Genomic DNA, 16,427 nt, shown 5'->3' with positions numbered 1-16,427 from the left:
AGAAAACGTCCTTGGTACAATGAAAGATGAGAAGATATCTATTCAAGAAGCTCATCAAACACAACATGAGGTGAAAGATTCCCAAAAAAAGTCACCAAGACACATTATAGTCAAACTTGCCAAAAAACCAAAGGTAAAAAGAGAATTTTAAGAGCGGCTAGGGACAAACTAAAAATCCTCTACAAAGGATAGTCAACAAAACTAAACTCTGACTACTCAGCAGAAATCCTGCAGAAAAGAAGGCAATGAGATGACATACATAAAGCTTTGTTGGAAAAAAATTGCCAGCCAAGAATTATATATTTAGCAAAACTGTCTCTCAAACATGATGGCGAAAATAAGGCATTCCCAGATAAACAGAAGTTAAGGGAATTTGTAAAAACCAAACCAAAATTACAAGAAATATTAAAGGGAGCGCTCCAGTTAGAAAATAACAACATCAGATAGTAACCCAAGGCTAGAACACAGAACAGAACAATCAGATATCAACCTAGATAGGGAAGTCACAAAAATAAATCAAAGCTAAAACACTGAAAATAGGGAAACAGAGATGTCGTTATGTAAAAGTTGACAACATTAAAACAAAAAAGAGGGCTAAATGGTGTAGCCATTGATCTTTCATATGGAGAAGAAATTGAGGCAATGTAAAGATATAAGAGATTGATTTAAACTTAGAAAAATGGAGGTAAATGTTAAGGTAACCACAAAGGAAACTAACAATCCTACACATCAAAATAAAAAACAAGAAAAACATAAAGACTCCGCAAATACAAAATCAACAACAATGAAAAAGATGAAAAGAAAATGCATAAAGAAAAATGGCTCAGCACAAAAAATTAAGTGGAACAAAGAAACGGTCAACAACACACACACACACACACACAAATCAAAATGACAGCACTAAACTCATACCTATCAATAATTATGTTGAATGTAAATGGGCTCAACGCACCAATAAAAAGACAGAGTGGCAGAATGGATTAAAAAAAACCATGATTCCTCTATATGCTGCCAACAAGAGATACATCTCAGACTCAGAGACACAAACAAACTAAGACTCAAAGGATGGAAAAAAACATATCAAGCAAAAAAGAGCAGAAGTGGCACTATTAATCTCTGACAAAATAGACTTTAAAACAAAATCCACCACAAAGGATGAGGAAGGACACTACATAATGATTAAAGGGTCAATGTACCAGGAGAACATAACCATAATAAACATGTATGTACTCAATGATGAGGCTCCAAAATACATTTAAAAAAACAACAAAAACTCTAACATCATTGAAAAGAGAAATAGACAGCTCCACAATAATAATAGGAGACTTCAACACACCACTTTTCGGTGAATGACAGAACATCCAGAAAGCTCAATAAGGACATGGAAGATCTAAATGCCACATTCAACCAACTTGACCTCATAGACATATACAGAACACTCCACCCAACAGCAGCCAAGTATACTTTCTTTTTCAACCCACATGGAACATTCTTAAGAATAAACCATGTATTAGGCTACAAGGCAAGCCTATAAAGAATCCAAAACTTACAACTTGAACAAGTAGAAAGAGAACAGCAAAAGAAGCCCTCGGGCACCAGAAGAAAGGAATAATAAAAATTAGAGCAGAATTAAATGAAATAGGGAACAGAAAAGCAACTGAAAGAGTTAACAAGGCCAAAAGCTGTTTTTGTTTTTTTTTAAAAAGATCAACAATATCAATAAACTGCTGGCCAAACTAACAAAAGAAAAACAGAAAGGGAAGAAAATAACTGAAATAAGAAATGAGATGGTCAATATCACAACAGGCCAAACTGAAATCAAAAGAATCATAACAGAATACTATTAAAAATTGTACTCCAACAAATATGAAAACCTAGAGAAAATAGACAAATTTCTAGAAACACACTACCAACCTAAACTAACACAAACAAAAGTAAAACAACTAAATAAACCTATAGCAAAAGAAGAGATTGAAAGGTAGTTAAAAAAAAAAAAAAAACCCAACAAGAAAAAGCCCTGGCCCTGACAGCTTCACAGGAGAAGTCTACCAAACTTTCAGAGAAGAGTTAACACCACGACTACTAAAGGTTTTTCAGAATATAGAAAAGGATGGACTACTCTCAAACTCATTCTATGAAGCCAGCGTAATCCTGATACCAAAACCAGGTAAACACATCCAAAAAAAAAAAGAAAATTACAGACCAATATCCCTCATGAGCATAGTCACCAAAATCCTCAACAAAATTCTAGCCAATAGAATTCAACAACATATCAAAAAAATAATTTGCTATAACCAACTGGGATTCATACCAGATATGCAGGAATGGCTGAACATCAGAAATACAATTAATGTAACCCAGCACATAAATGAAACAAAAGACAAGAACCACATGATCTTATCAATTGACGCAGAAAAGGCATTTGACAAAGTCCAACACCCATTAGCGATAAAAAAAAAAAAAACCTCTCAGCAAAATAGGAATAGAAGGGGAATTCCTCAACATAATAAAGGGCATTTATACAAAGCCAGCCCTAAATGGGGAGAGTCTGAAAGCATTCCCCTTGAGAATGAGAACAAGATCGGGAACCAGACAAGGATGCCCTTTATCACCACTCTTATTCAACATTGTGCTGGATGTCCTAGCCAGAGCAATTAGGCTAGAAAAAGAAATAAAGGACACCCAAATTGGTAAGGAAGAAGTAAAAGTATCCCTATTTGCAGATGATATGATTTTATACACAGAAAGCCCCAAAAAGCAGGAGAGAAGTGGAATGCAGAACTCAAATTCAAGTTAAAAGACCAGATTTAAGGGTCTGGCTGAGACTGGAAGAATCCCAGAAGAGATGGCCCCCGGACTCTGTTAACCCAGAACTAAAACCATTCCCTAAGCCAATTGTTTAGACAAAGATTAGACTGGACTATATAATACATAAAATGATACTCGTGAAGAGTGTGCTTCTTAGTTCAGGCAGATACACGAGACTAGATATGCAGCTCCTCTCCAGAGGGGAGATGAGAAGGCAAAAGTGATAGGAGCTGGTTGAATGGACAAGGGAAATTTGGGGTGGAATAGGGGAGTGTGCTGTCACATTATAGGGTTAGCAGCTAGGGTCACATAACAATGTGTGTATAAATTTTTGTATGAGAAAATAACTTGAGCAGTAAACTTTCACCTAAAGCACAATTAAAAAAAAAAAATCTAATAAATCAGGGATAAAATTGACATGTCATTCTAAAATGTAGATCCTGCAGTCTGAATTAAGCATATAAGAGTGTTTGAGATTGTAAATAGTAGAAACTTAATCATCTTGATTATTGCACAGGAGGTAATAACTATCTACAAAAGACTTGTTTCTGGGTAACTGGTTTCACCATGCCAAAGAAAAGGACAATAAAATACCTGTTGCTGTTGTTAGGTGCCATCCAGTTGGTTCTGACTCATAGCGACCCTACATACAACAGAATGAAACACCGCCCAGTCCTGTGCCATCCTCGCAATCATTGTTATGCTTAAGCCCATTATTGCAGCCACTGTGTCAGTCCACCTCCCTGAGGGTCTTCCTCTTTTTCACTGACTCTCTTCTTTACCAAGTATGATGCCCTTCTCCAGGGACTGATTCCCCCTGACAATATGTCCAAAAGTATGTGAGACAAAGTCTCGCCAGCCTTGCTTCAAGCAAGGATACATCACCTAGTTTTTTTTCCTTAAAAACTCAAGCTCCAGGCTGCATGGTGTATGTATATCCATTATTACAATTATCTTGTTACTTTGTCATTGCTTGTTTACATAACCGTCTCCCCCATCAGACTATAAACTCCTTGTGGGCAAAAGAGTAGATGATCGCAAGTTATTCGTTGCATCAAAAATATAATAATTACCTAAATAAATGGAAAGACATCCATGTTTATGGATCAGAAAACTTAATATTTTTAAGATATCAATACTACCCAAAGCAATCTACAGATCCAATGCAATTTCTATCAAAATTCCAACAGCCTTTTTTGTATAAATGGAAAAGCCAATCCTCAAATTCATATAAGAATTACAATAGGCCCCAAATACCAAACTAATCCTAAAAAAAAAAAAAAGAACGAATAGGAAGACTCACACCTTCCAATTTCGAAACATACTATAAAGCTACAGTAATCAAATTTAAAACTTTGGTGCATCAAAAGACTTTATGAAGAAAATGAAAAGACAACCTACAGAATGGGATAAAATGTTTGGAAATCATACATCTGATAAAGGTTTAATACCCAGAATATAAGGAAATTCTACAACTCAACAAGACAAACAACTCAGTTAAAAAATGGGCAAAGGACTTGAATAGATATTTTTCCAAACAAGTTATACAAATGGCTAGTAAGTACATGAAAAGATGCTCAAAATCATTTGTCATTAGGGAAATGCAAATCAAAACCAAAATGAGATACTACTTCATACCCACTAGGCATGTCTTAGTTATCTAGTGCTGCTATAACAGAAATACCACAGGTGGATGGCTTTAACAAATAGAAATTTATTTTCTCAGAGTTTAGGAGGCTAGAAGTCTGAATTCAGAGTGCCAGCTCTAGGTGAGGGCTTTTTCTGTCAGCCCTGGGGGAAGGTCCTTGCCTCTTCGACTTGTTTCTGGGTTCCTTGGAGATCTTCATGCGTCTAGGCATCTACCTTATGGGATCTCTGCCTAATCTGCTCCTATTGTCTCTTGTAAGAGATAGGCTCAAGACACATCCCACTAATCCTGCCTCATTAACATAACAGAAAACTTACTCCCAAGTGGAATTATAACCACAGACATAGAGTTTAGAATTTACAACACATATTTTTGGGAGACACAATTCAATCCATAACATTTCACCCTTTGGCCCCCCCAAAATTCATATCCTTGCCACGTGCAAAACACATTCACACCATCACATCTTCCCAAAAGTGTTAAATCAACTCCAAGCACAAAATCTCATCTTCTAAAGCATCTAAATCCAATATGGGCAAGACTTGAGGCATATTGCACCCTGGGGGAAAATTCCGCTTCATCTGTGAACGTGTGAAATCTAAAATAGACTGTACTTCCAAAGTACAATAGTGGGACAGGCACAAAGCAGACATTTCCACCACAAATGGGGGAAATTGGGAAAGGAGGGATAACAGGCACCAAGCAAGTTCAAAACCCAGCAAAAGAATTTACACTAGCTCTAAAGGCTTGAAAATAATCCTCTTTTCTCTGAGATCATCTAGGCAATGACCATGCCCTTCAGACTCTGAGTGTTGATACCTTTGAATTACGGTGTTGGCGAAGAATATTGAATATACTGTGGACTGCCAGAAGCACAAACAAATCTGTCTTGGAAGAAGTACAGCCAGAATTCTCCTTACAAAAGCGAGGATGGCGAGGCTTCATCTCACGTACTTTGGACATGTTATCAGGAGGAATCAGTCCCTGGAGATGGACATCACGGTTGATAAAGTAGCAGGTCAGCAAAAGAGAGGAAGACCCTCAGGGAGATGGCTGCAACAATGTGCTCGAACATAGCAATGATTGCGAGGATGGCACAGGACCAGGCAGTGTTTTGTTCCGTTGTAAATAGGGTCTCTGAGTGAGAACTGACTCAGTGGCACCTAACTATAACAAGGATTTCTACTACCAAAAAAGGAAAATAACAAGTGTTGGTTGAGCGTGTGGTGCAATTTGGAACTCTTGTGCATCGCTGGTGGGAAAGTAAAAGGTGTGGCCACTGTGGGCAACAGTTTGGTGACTCTTTAAAGAGCTAAACATAGAATTACCATCCTAAACCCCAAAACCACTGCCATTGAGTAGATTCCGACTCATAGCAACCCCATAGTGTTTCCGAGGCTGTAAATCTTTATGGGAGTAAACTGCCACATCCTTCTCCTGTGGAGCTGCTGGTGATTTCGAACCACAGAGCTTTCGATTAGCAGTAGAGCGTCTTAACTACTACCCATTCGACTACTGAGTATGTACTCCAAGGACTTAAAGCAAGGATTCAAACAGATACATGTACACCAATATTCATTACCCCATTATTCACGATAGCTAAAAAGTAGAAGCAAAGCAAGTGTTCATCAACAGGTAAATGGATAAACAAAATGGTATACAATGGAATATTATTCAATCATAAAGAGAAATAAAATTCTGATGCCTGCTATGACGTGGATGAACCTTGAAAACATAATGCTAAGTGAAATAGGCTAGACACAAAAGGGCAAATATTGTATGATTCCACTTATGTGAAATATTTAGAACAGGCAAATGCATGAAGACAGAAAATAGATCAGTAGTTACCAGGGGCTGGGGTGAGGGAGGAATGGGAATTTATTGCTTAATGGGTACAGAGCTTCTGTTCGGGGTGAAAAAATTTTTTGCAAATAAATAGCGGTGACAGTTGCACAACATTGTGAATATAATTAATGCCACTGAATTGGATGTTTAAAAATGGTTCAAATCATTATGTTACATATATTTTACCACAATAAAAAATGTAATAATTTATGCTTGAAATTAAAACGCTTCAGATATTAAAATTTTGCAGGAAATTAGTTTTTCAGATATAAAAACTATGTCATTTACTTTGTGTATTTGCTCTCAAACATGATCTGGAGGCATATGAGGCAGTTTACAGTAAAGAAGGATACAAAATAATGGTGGATTATAACTCAAAATTTTGGTAGATTATAATTCAAATTTTTTTTTTAATTCAGGGAAAATATGAATTTGAATGTATAGTTAAAACAGGAGTGATTATGGGACTGAAGCAAATCTTATATTCATGGGCCATAAATGGCAACATAATTGCTAAAGTTGAAGCTCAGATTTGGTGCTACTATTTCCAGCAGCCAAAGCAAAAAAGTAGACACAGTCAGTTATAGATATATAAATATATGTATATATATATATATAATCAAACAGACAGGGGAAGGAGCAAATCACTTCCTAGATCTTAGCCCTGGAAGAAATATTTTATGTGAAATACTGATTTCATCTTGTGAATTATATTCTTAGTGGCATCCTAAGAGCAAATGTAATACAGAATTTCATAATGTTGTTTCTGAACTTCTTGCCCAGTGAATGCTTGGAGCAAAATAACACATAATAATCCAGCAAAGGCAATAAATAGCAATTCATACCAAGATAACATTGTCCAAGGATGTAACTCTCGATCCTTGAAACCAGAGATGAGCAAACTATGGGCTCCAAGCCAAATCTGGCCCATCACCTGTTCCCTTATAAATAAAGTTTTATTGGAATGCAGCCACATCCACTCATTTACTTATTGTCTATGACTGCTTTCATTAGCCAAGAACAGAGTTGAACAGTTGCAACAGACAACATGGATTGTGAAGCCTAAAATATTTACTACCTGGCCCTTTACAGAAAGTTTGTTAACCTCAACTTTAAACAAAACCTCATTATTATCACTTTCATTCACAGAACTTTTGATAAGAGTTGGAAAGTAAATAATCTGTTGATCTGAGCTGCATTCATACATTAGGCAGAACCATATGACAGTGCCAACATTCAAACATTTTTGATCTACAAAGCGTTGATTTCATTTTTTAGAAAAAAAAAAGATTAAAATTTTGTTATAAAAATAAAAGAGCTAAACAAGACTTTTACTTGTATGGGTAACAACCCTCCCATATAGAAATGAGACATGAAATATCATTAAACAAGGATATTTCTAAAAAAGTAATTCTAATCTCTCTGCAGCATAAAACCAGAACTGAAGGTATTTCAGTTTTAGAAAGCTACCATTCCAAGCAAGAGAAGGGGACAATATCAACTACCCCAATCACAAACCCAGTTTAATGACAAACGCAGCAATGATAGCTACCCATTAGCATGATGGTTTCTATTCAAAAACTGTTTATAGTATGTGAAATAGTTCCACAAAAGACTTACCATTGTACCCACAGAATTATCCCAATCCTGGGGACATAGTGGATATTCAATATACGTTTGTAAATTAGTTAACAGTAAACACACTAGTTAAAAATTAAATTGTGTATAAAATAAAATTTAAAATAAAAATTTTAGGAAACAGCAAATCAAAACCAAGTGAGATACCACTTCACACCCACTAGATGACTATTACCAAAAAAAAAGGGAAAATAACAAGTGCTGGTGAGAATGTGAAGATGCTGGAACTCTTGTGCATTGTCGGTGGGAATGTGAAATGGTGCAGCCACTGTAAAAAACAGTTTGGTGGTTAAAAAAGTTAAACATAGAATTACAATAAGTCAAAAAAAAAAAAATTAAACACAGTATACCATGTAAAGTTAAACATACAATTGCCATGGAATAATCCAGAAATTCTAGTGCACATTTAAAACAAAAATGTGGGTAGATTCATCTACGCACTTAAAGTAGTATAGTTGGAAGCATCTGCAGTGTCTTCCATCAAGTAAATTATAAATAATAGATGTTTATTTGAGAATAAGTTCATACATTCCTTAAATGTATAATCAATACGTATGTTATTATTAAATTTTTACTGTGCGCACACTGTGTTAGTGGCTATCAAAAAACACACAACTCAGTTACTTTAGGTAAGGGACTTTAAATCTAGCTGGTGAAACACATATTAAAAGGATAGAATGCAAGCCAACAAGGCACATTCTAAAAAAGGGCTAAATGAATAGAACTGACAATATGTGCACCATTATCATATTGTGAACTCATTCTCCATGAAAAATCAAACAGGAAAGAGGTCAAGAGGCCCAGATTCCAGTCCTGGCTGGGACATTTCCTAGCTAGAATGTTAATTACATTATTTAACAATGTTAAGCTTGTTTATTTTGCTGGACTGCACACTCCTTCGTTTTTGAGAAGCCTGAAATCATTACCACATTACCATTAACAACTCATAATGTTCTCTTCAGCCCTAGGTTTCTGTGGGAGAGCTTCAAGGGTTTCACAGATGTTGGGCTTGGTTTTCACTTGAAGAGTTTTTTAAAGATATTTTAAATATCGTAATATTTAAAACACTCAAAGGAGTTATATGCCAGAAGTTAACACACTGGAAACCACGAAGGCACTAACTTGGGTTTCTCGTCTGGCTCATTTTTAAATGGGCCTCAGAGTAAAGGCTTCTCCTACAAGAGTCTCCTGAGATTGCAAGGTGATCTGCTAAAAGCCTTCCATTTGCAACTAATTTTTTTTTTTTTTGGGTTAACCAGAATTTTCTTGATAATATGAAATCAAAACAACATACTGAAATCAATTTGATGCTGAGGATTATATAAAATCAGAAGTGTCACACTATTGCTCTGGTTCCAAGTTTTTTTAATTAATCAAAACAACCCCAATGATTTTATTGATTGACTATACAGTAAGTTATGTTCAAACTGAATTGAAAAATTATTTTTACTAATAAAATGTTCGTTATTTTATATAGTAGAATTCCACTTAAGGTCTCATTTGAAAGGAGTTATTTCAGGGGTGGGGGGGAATCCACTTGAAGCAATGACCTGAAAAATCTCTTCCAAATCAAACAGTGTAGGGTCCTCTGAGCAAAACTCCGCTTTACAACAGAAATGTAAAATAATTACCTTGGGTCCTGTGGTTTTATATTATCACACACTATATACATCATATAAAAGACAACTACCGGAATATACTTACTGGTTATAAAATATTTGCTCTCCCCACTTGGTTTTACACAACACTTGCAATTTAATCAGGATGTTTTTGGGTGTGCCTGTACTTCCCTGTCAACATTTCAGCCTTGGGCAAATGCCAACCTGTAAGAGATTTCCATCTTGAGACTGTTTCCCTTCTTGCAACATCGGTTGTACTATTGCCAAAAACATCAACCTACTAAGAGAACATCCCCTTTTACTCACTCCCAGCCATTTCTGGACTCAAATAATAAACACTTAGTGCCTACATTTAAAACAAACATTTTCTGGCCCTCTCATTAGTAATTCACCTAAAACAATCCCACCAACCTCGAGTCAATTATTCTTCCACATGTCCTTAATACCCTAAGTACTATGTTACTCCTTATTTTTAATTTTTGCTTTTCTTTTGTTTTTCTGCTAAGAGAACTCTCATAAGATTTGAAACTGCCAAGATATCTATTCCTTCTTTCTAAGAGAACACAGCCCTCTAATTCTGCACAGGAGTAGAAAAGTTATTTCTGTTTCTACCCACCGTGGTATTTTAAAATGTTAACCTTCTCACTACCTACATACCAACAAAGGGCTTTGTCCTTGCTGACATGGTGGACATTCCCAGTTATGTGTAATCAAACCCTGGAGCCAATTTCCTAGTAAAATGAAACACTAGGGGAGACAGTCCTGATCACCGAACAATGACTCAATGTGTTAAAAGGGCAAACCTAAATGAAACAATCCTGTTGAAGTGGAAGGCATGACTTTTTTTAAGAACAAAGTTTAAGGACAGAAAGTTATATTTATCTAGAACTGGGTCTGCATTCTGCTTCAGAGGCTTTTTTCCATCACTACTGCAGTTTTAATATCAGAGCAAACTATGACTGCTGAAATTGCTCATAAGATGTTAAATATTTATACTTTCTCGGAAGTCTTAAGGTCAAGAGGAAAATGTACCAATAGAAACAATATGCTGGAGTGGTCAATGTGCCTGTTTCTAACTGTGGTAGATGGACAATATTATTCAATCTGGCCAATTATTTAGGCCTGGATGTTTTAAAGAGCAGAAATATTTGATAACTAAATTTTAATACACAATAAATATCTGTTGAATGAAAACAAACTATTATGATTTTTTTTAAAGAAACTATCCTAAGTCAGTCCTCCAGGTACATGAAGGTTCATTGCTTAGGTAAAGTACAAACTAGAAGAAAGTTTGTCTACAAATATCTAAAAAGTAATAATAATGAATGAGATAAACAAAGCCTTATTGGTAGATCTGATCGTGTTGCTCCCTTGCTTAAAATCTTCCATTACATTGAAGAATAAAATTTAAACTCATTGCTATGGTCTCTAAAACACTTCCCCAGACTTAAAACCTTTTCTCCTTAGCTCATCACTCATAAACCACCCTGAGCTTCTTTCAACTCCTCAACATAACTAGTTGCATACCTGCTTAGAGACTTTCTACCTGCCATTCCTTTTCCTGGAATGTTCTTCCCCAATTTCTCATATGACTTAACCTCAAAAGCGGGGACTTTTAAAAGCAGACACTCAGGAGCCTGAACCCCAGGACATGGTGAATTAATGTATGTGAATGGCTATAACTAAGAACTCACTAATTATTGATCATTATTGTTTGGTTTGTTACTGTTATCTCTGGTTGTTATTGTTACCTGTTCTTAGCTCAAATATTACCTCCCCAAAGAGGTCTTCCCTGAACATTGAATGTTGAGTTTCTGCCGCCCTTCCTGCCCCAGTCTGGTCACTCTGATGTCACATCATCCTTTCACTTCTCTCCCTGCAAATGAGTAGCATTTGATATAAAAATTAAGTTCTGTATGAATTAGCTTTATTTTCCCATGTTGATTCTGTCACAGTGATAGTCACAAAAAGTAAGCACTTGTTTTAAAATGAGTGAAATGACAGTGTCAATGGCATTATAGCACTGTGACTTGTTTATGGGAAAAGGGGATAGCCTAAGGAAATCATGACAATATATAACAGGTTCCCTTCCTTCTGGAGCACCCTGGTGGTACAGTGGTTAAGAGCTATGGCTACTAACCTAAGAGTCAGCAGTTCGAATCCACCAGGTGCTTCTTAGAAACCCTATGGGGCAGTTCTACTCTGTCCTATAGGGTTGCTATGAGTTGGATTTGACTCGATGGCAGTGGGTTTGCTTCTTCCTTCTGAGGAAGTCGAGGCAGTCATATCTCCTAAAAACAGTGTCTGGTAAGTAATAGGAAGTATCTTCATTCTTATTTTCAAATCTGAGATACTTTCATTGGGTCATTTATTTTAATGTGGGAAGGGTGGTTGGGAAGAAGATTGTGAGTGATATTACAGCCTCCTCTCAAAGGTCAAAATTCTTCTCTATCATTTCTAGAACTTTATGAAAATCATCACCCAAAGATACAATACTGGCTGAAAATAAAAGTCCATTTGAGAAAACATTACATAAAATCTTGCACACTAGGTCCAGGGAATCACTAGTCTAATACTGGCTGAAAATACAAGTCCATTTGAGAAAATATTAGATAAAATCTTGCACAACAGGTCCAGAATACCATAGCATTCATCCCTTACCTTTTGAAATGATCCTTCTTGGAGACAAACCAAAAAGGCAATGCCCTTTGGTGCTCATGTGAGAAAAGTCCTGGGCGCAATTGTTATGTTGCTCTAACCACTGCATCCCCAACATGAACAGCCTGATATTCTGATATTCATTCTTCCCATCCCTTTCTCAGGTAGTCTTTACCCCTCCCCATCTTCAGGCCAAATGAGAAAGAGAAGAAACATTGCCAGCATAAGGTGGAGTTGAGTCACAATATTTTGGAAGAATCATTTCTGCTCCTCTTTTTCCCACACTTTTATCTCCAATCTAAGATCAGCCTGTTAGAGATGCTAAGGGTCCAGATTTCTTGATTTCCCTGACAACCATCTTCCCACCAAACACTTTTCCAGCGCCACTCACCATTAACACAGCTCCAGTCATCACAAGCAACCCAACTTTGCCATTTCACAGTCATTTGTTTTACAAACAAGAAACCTAAAGCCAAAAGTGAAAAACTTATCAAGTTTATTCTAAATCAGCAAAGAAGATGGTATCAAAGCTCATGCCAAATAATTTTCTTCACTCATGGGTGATGTGAGAGACAAGTTGCCTCATTTCATGCTTTGAAATAGCCGAGTATTTATTCTCAAGTTTGTTTTATAAGGGCTCCTAGGATAAAGAGCAGACTGACTCTTGCATAACTATTTGGAGTGGGAGAAAGGGAAAGTCATGTCCTGTGAGGGCGGATGGGAGGCAATTAGGAGAGAGCGGGAAGGGTGGAGTGGGCGGGAGGCTAAACCATGGAAGGGCACTGCATGGGCTATGAAGAAACAGTAGATCGTTGGGCCAAACGGCCTGACTCAGCTCCAGGAAGCAGATCATTATCATAAACTTTGTCTTTGCAAAGGAATGGTTAGAACTACAAATGAATATGCAAGCACTTGCTAAACAAGTGAAACATATCTTCATGTTTATATATGTGTATGATTTATTAAACATTCATCCTATATGCTCTATGTAATAACCTACACTGAGCTTTGACTGCATTATCTCATATAATTCTTATAAGAGCCTAGAATTAAGAAAGCTATCACTGTCTTCATTTTGGAGTCTCTGGATGGAGCAAACTGTTAACACGCTTAGCTGTTAACTGAAAGTTTGGAGACTAGTCTAGAAAGAAAGGCTTGGCAAACTACTTCTGAAAAGTCAGCCATTTGAAAACCCTAGGAACGCAGTTTTACTCTGACACACGTAGGGTTCCCAAGGGTCGGAATCAACTGGACGGCAACTGGTATCTTCCTTTTAGGACTCAAATAAGGCTCAAAAAACCCATTGCCATTGAGCCAATTCCATCTCATAGCTACCCTATAGAGAAATTAAATAATTTTCCCAAGGTCATATAGCTTCTACATAGAAAAACCAAACTACTAACCTAGCTCTCCCTGATTCTAAAGCCTGAAACAAACAGCTAAGCCTCCATAGCATAAGAAAATAAAATTCTATACTTCTTTAGAGTTACATGCATGCCTATGTACATGCCTGGCTTTACCACGGCACGCTTCATGAAAGCACAGATTTTTTTTTCATACCTACTTCTTCAAAGCAGCCGAGAACAAAATCTGACATATATTAGGTATTCAATAAATATGTATTTTGTGTCTCTGTAAACGCTCACATTAGCAAGGGGCTAGTTGTGGTAAGGGGCAGTAGTGGTTCAGGGGCAGAATCCTAACACAACGTGCAGGAGATCCAGGCTTGATTCCCATGTACCTTATGCACAGCCACCACCCATCTGTCAGTAGAGGCTTATGTGTCACTGCGATGCTGAACAGGTTTCGGTGGAGCTTCCAGACTAAAAGAGGCTAGGTAGAAAGGACTGGTAATATACTTCTGAAAATTAGCCAATGAGAACCTATGGATCACAATGGTTCTATTAGAAACTAATCATGGGGATGACACAGGACCAAGCAACACCTGTGCATTGGGCCACAATGAGTCAGCAGTCTACTCAACAGCAGCTAATAACAACAGTTGTGATAAATAATAGCAACAGCTAAGTAGCATCAGTAAGATCTCTTGATGCCACACTCACTCCCTTATTTCCAGAGGATCATGGGCAAAGCTGTAAGAGACTGCTTTGAGAGTGGTCAGAGATGAAGGAACAGTCGGAAAAAGTATCCTTCAAAGATCCATAGGGTAGTATGCCCATTCTATTTTCACTGTTAACTATTTGACCTGTAAGGTATGGGCTGTGCTATTATGAATATCAATTTAAAGACCTTTTTGGGAACTCTGAGGTCCATCACTTTTCATATATTACACAGAATACCATTGTGTACACACTTTTTTTAATTTTTTATTGTGCTTTAAGCAAAAGTTTACAAATCAAGTCAGTCTCTCATACAAAAATTTATATACACCTTTTTATATACTCCTAGCTGCTCTCCCTCTAATGAGACAGCACACTCCTTCCCTCCACTCTTCGTTTGCTTGTCCATTCGGCCAGCTTCTGACCCCTTTTGCCCTCTCGTCTCCTCCCCAGGAGGAGATGCCCACATAGTTTCATGTGTCTACTTGACCCAAGAAGCTCACTCATCACAGTGCCATTTTCTATCCCATAGTCCAGTCCCATCCCTGTCTGAAGTGTTTGCTTTGGGAATGGTTCCTGTCTTGGGGCAACAGAAGGTCTGGGGACTATGACCACCGGGGTATTTCTAGTCTCAGTCAGACCATTAAACCTTTTTACAAGAATTTGGAGTCTGCATCCCACTGCTCTCCTGCTCCCTCAGGGGTTCTCTGTTGTGTTTCCTGTCAGGGCAGTCATCGGTTGTAGCTGGGTGCCATCTAGTTCTTCTGGTCTCAGGCTAATGTTGTCTCTGGTTTATGTGGCCCTTTCTGTCTCTTTGGCTCATAATTACTTTGTGTCCTTCGTGTTCTTCATTCTCTTTTGCTCCAGGTGGGTTGAGACCAATTGATGCATCTTAGGTGGCTGCTTGCTAGCGTTTAAGACCCCAGATACCACTCTCCAAAGTGGGTTGCAGAATGTTTTCTTAATAGATTTTATTATGCCAATTGACTTAGATGTCCACTGAAACCATGGTCCCCAAACCCCCGCCCCTGCTATGCTGGTCTTCTGTATACATTTTTTTTTAATTAATTTTTATTAAGCTTCAAGCGAACATTTACCATTCCAATCAGTCTGTCACATGTAGGTTTACATACATCTTACTCACTTCTCCCACTTGCTCTCCCCCTATTGAGTCAGCCCTTTCAGTCTCTCGTTTCGTGCCAATTTTGCCATCTTCCCTCTCTCTCTATCTTCCCATCCCCCCTCCAGTCAAGAGTTGCCAACATACTCTCCAGTGTCCACCTGATTTAATTAGCTCACTCTTCATCAGCATCTCTCTCCCCCCCACTGACCAGTCCTTTTCATGCCTGATGATTTGTCTTCGGGGATGGTTCCTGTCCTGTGCCATCAGAAGTTCTGGGGAGCATTGTCTCTGGGATTCCTCTAGTCGCAGTCATACCATTAGGTATGGTCTTTTCATGAGAATTTGGGGTCTGTATCCCATTGGTCTCCTGCTCCCTCAGGAGTTGTCTGTTGTGCTCCCTGACAGGGCAGACATCGATTGTGGCCGGGCACCAACTAGTTCTTCTGGTCTCAGGATGATGTAGGTCTCTGGTTCATGTGGCCGTTTCTGTCTCTTGGGCTCTTAGTTGTCGTGTGACCTTGGTGTTCTTCCTTTGCCTTTGCTCCAGGTGGGTTGAGACCAATTGATGTATCTTAGATGGCCGCTTGTTGGCATGTAGGACCCCAGGCGCCACAATTAAAGTGGGATGCAGAATGTTTTCATATTAGAATTATTTTGCCCATTGACTTAGAAGTCCCCTTAAACCAAGTTCCCCAGACCCCAGCCCCTGCTCCACTGACCTTTGAAGCTTTCATTTTATCCCAGAAAGCTCTTTGCTTTTAGTCCAGTCCAATTAGGCTGACCTTCCTTGTATTGAGTGTTGTCTTTCCCTTCATCCAAAGCAGTTCTTATCTACAGATTGATCAATAAAAAGCCCTCTCCCTCCCTCCCTCCCTCCCCCCTTTGTAACCACAAAAGTATGTGTTCTTCGCCATTTTTTCTGTTTCTCAAGATCTTATAATAGTGGTCTTATACAATATTTGTCCTTTTGCAACTGACTCATTTCGCTCAGCTTAATGCCTTCCAGATTCCTCCATGTTATGAAATGT

General features: G+C 37.8%; 1 long non-coding RNA gene across 1 annotated transcript; it reads right to left on the bottom strand.

The window, feature by feature from the left end:
• Positions 1-4,142: 4,142 nt before the first annotated feature.
• LOC111753145 (uncharacterized) lies at positions 4,143-13,136 on the bottom strand. The gene is made up of 3 exons (XR_002787995.2): positions 12,220-13,136; positions 9,644-11,434; positions 4,143-8,207 (listed from the first exon to the last, which is right to left on the bottom strand). It is a non-coding gene; the product is annotated as an uncharacterized LOC111753145 (long non-coding RNA).
• Between the last annotated feature and the right edge of the window lie 3,291 nt (positions 13,137-16,427).

This window comes from Loxodonta africana, chromosome 4 (genome assembly GCF_030014295.1).
Source record: "Loxodonta africana isolate mLoxAfr1 chromosome 4, mLoxAfr1.hap2, whole genome shotgun sequence".
In the NCBI taxonomy this organism is placed as follows: Eukaryota; Metazoa; Chordata; class Mammalia; order Proboscidea; family Elephantidae; genus Loxodonta; species Loxodonta africana.
This window is presented reverse-complemented; position numbering and strand designations above follow the sequence as displayed.